We start from the raw sequence: 2,920 nt of genomic DNA, 5'->3' as shown, positions 1-2,920 counted from the left end.
AGAGGGCTCGAGAGAGAGAGAGAGAGAGAGGGCTCGAGAGAGAGAGAGAGAGAGAGGGCTCGAGAGAGAGAGAGAGAGAGAGGGCTCGAGAGAGAGAGGGCTCGAGAGAGAGAGAGCTCGAGAGAGAGAGAGAGAGAGAGAGAGAGAGAGAGAGGGCTCGAGAGAGAGAGAGCTCGAGAGAGAGAGCGAGAGAGAGAGAGAGAGAGAGAGAGAGAGAGAGGGCTCGAGAGAGAGAGAGAGAGAGAGAGGGCGAGAGAGAGAGAGAGAGAGAGAGAGAGAGAGGGCTCGAGAGAGAGAGAGGGCTCGAGAGAGAGAGAGGGCTCGAGAGAGAGAGAGGGCTCGAGAGAGAGAGAGGGCTCGAGAGAGAGAGAGGGCTCGAGAGAGAGAGAGAGAGAGAGAGGGCTCGAGAGAGAGAGAGGGCTCGAGAGAGAGAGAGGGCTCGAGAGAGAGAGAGGGCTCGAGAGAGAGAGAGGGCTCGAGAGAGAGAGAGGGCTCGAGAGAGAGGCTCGAGAGAGAGGGCTCGAGAGAGAGGGCTCGAGAGAGAGAGAGAGAGAGAGAGAGGGCTCGAGAGAGAGGGCTCGAGAGAGAGAGGGCTCGAGAGAGAGGGCTCGAGAGAGAGGGCTCGAGAGAGAGAGAGAGGGCTCGAGAGAGAGAGAGGGCTCGAGAGAGAGAGAGAGGGCTCGAGAGAGAGAGAGGGCTCGAGAGAGAGAGAGGGCTCGAGAGCGAGAGCTAGAGAGAGAGCGAGAGCTAGAGAGAGCGAGAGCTAGAGAGAGCGCGAGAGAGAGTGAGCTCGAGAGAGAGAGAGCGCGAGCGCGCGAGGGCTCGAGAGAGAGCGCGAGGGCTCGAGAGAGAGCGCGAGGGCTCGAGAGAGAGCGCGAGGGCTCGAGAGAGAGAGCGAGGGCTCGAGAGAGAGAGCGAGGGCTCGAGAGAGAGAGCGAGGGCTCGAGAGAGAGAGCGAGGGCTCGAGAGAGAGAGCGAGGGCTCGAGAGAGCGAGAGGGGGCTCGAGAGAGAGAGAGAGGGGGCTCGAGAGAGAGAGGGGGCTCGAGAGAGAGAGGGGGCTCGAGAGAGAGAGGGGGCTCGAGAGAGAGAGGGGGCTCGAGAGAGAGAGGGGGCTCGAGAGAGAGAGAGAGAGGGGGCTCGAGAGAGAGAGAGAGAGGGGGCTCGAGAGAGAGAGAGAGAGGGGGGGCTCGAGAGAGAGAGAGAGAGAGGGGGCTCGAGAGAGAGAGAGAGAGCGAGGGCTCGAGAGAGAGAGAGAGAGAGAGCGAGGGCTCGAGAGAGCGAAGGCTCGAGAGAGCGAGAGCGCGAGAGAGAGAGGGCTCGAGAGAGGGCTCGAGAGAGAGAGAGGGCTCGAGAGAGGGCTCGAGAGAGAGAGGGCTCGAGAGAGGGCTCGAGAGAGAGAGAGGGCTCGAGAGAGGGCTCGAGAGAGAGAGAGGGCTCGAGAGAGGGCTCGAGAGAGAGAGAGGGCTCGAGAGAGAGAGAGCTCGAGAGAGAGAGAGGGCTCGAGAGAGAGAGAGCTCGAGAGAGGGCTCGAGAGAGAGAGGGCTCGAGAGAGAGAGAGGGCTCGAGAGAGAGAGGGCTCGAGAGAGAGAGAGGGCTCGAGAGAGAGAGAGGCGAGAGAGAGAGAGCGAGAGCTCGAGAGAGAGGGCTCGAGAGAGAGAGCGAGAGCGCGAGCTCGAGAGCTCGCTCGAGAGAGTGAGGGCTCGAGAGAGCGAGGGGCTCGAGAGAGAGAGGGGCTCGAGAGAGAGAGGGGCTCGAGAGAGAGAGGGGCTCGAGAGAGAGAGGGGCTCGAGAGAGAGAGAGAGAGAGGGAGAGGGGGGGCTCGAGAGAGAGAGAGAGAGAGAGGGGGGGGGGCTCGAGAGAGAGAGAGAGAGGGGGGCTCGAGAGAGAGAGAGAGGGGGGGCTCGAGAGAGAGAGAGAGAGAGAGAGAGGGGGGCTCGAGAGAGAGAGAGAGAGAGGGGGGGGCTCGAGAGAGAGAGAGCAAGCTCGAGAGAGAGAGGGGGCTCGAGAGAGAGAGAGAGAGAGAGAGAGAGAGAGGACTCGAGAGAGAGGGGGCTCGAGAGAGAGAGGGGCTCGAGAGAGAGAGGGGGCTCGAGAGAGAGAGGGGGCTCGAGAGAGAGAGGGGGCTCGAGAGAGAGAGGGGGCTCGAGAGAGAGAGGGGGCTCGAGAGAGAGAGGGGGCTCGAGAGAGAGAGAGAGGGCGAGAGAGAGAGAGAGGGCGAGAGAGAGAGGGCGAGAGAGAGGGCGAGAGAGAGAGAGAGAGAGAGGGCGAGAGAGAGGGCGAGAGAGAGAGAGAGAGAGAGAGAGAGGGCGAGAGAGAGGGCGAGAGAGAGAGGGCGAGAGAGAGAGAGAGAGAGGGGCTCGAGAGAGAGAGAGAGGGCTCGAGAGAGAGAGAGAGAGAGGGCTCGAGAGAGAGAGAGAGAGAGGGCTCGAGAGAGAGAGAGAGAGAGAGAGAGAGGGCTCGAGAGAGAGAGGGCTCGAGAGAGAGAGGGCTCGAGAGAGAGAGGGCTCGAGAGAGAGAGGGCTCGAGAGAGAGAGGGCTCGAGAGAGAGAGGGCTCGAGAGAGAGAGAGGGCTCGAGAGAGAGAGAGAGGGGGCTCGAGAGAGAGAGAGAGAGAGAGAGAGGGGGGGCTCGAGAGAGAGAGGGGGGGGCTCGAGAGAGAGAGGGGGGGGCTCGAGAGAGAGAGGGGGGGGCTCGAGAGAGAGAGAGAGGGGGCTCGAGAGAGAGAGAGAGAGAGAGAGGGGGCTCGAGAGAGAGAGAGAGAGAGAGGGGGGGGCTCGAGAGAGAGAGAGAGAGGGGGGGGCTCGAGAGAGAGAGAGAGGGGCTCGAGAGAGGGGGCTCGAGAGAGAGAGAGAGAGAGAGAGAGCTCGAGAGAGAGAGAGCTCGAGAGAGAGAGAGCTCGAGAGAGAGAGAGAGCTCGAGA

The sequence above is a fragment of the Aquarana catesbeiana genome, linkage group LG09 (genome assembly GCF_042186555.1).
Source record: "Aquarana catesbeiana isolate 2022-GZ linkage group LG09, ASM4218655v1, whole genome shotgun sequence".
Taxonomy (NCBI): Eukaryota; Metazoa; Chordata; class Amphibia; order Anura; family Ranidae; genus Aquarana; species Aquarana catesbeiana.
Note: the sequence above shows the minus strand (reverse complement) of the source record.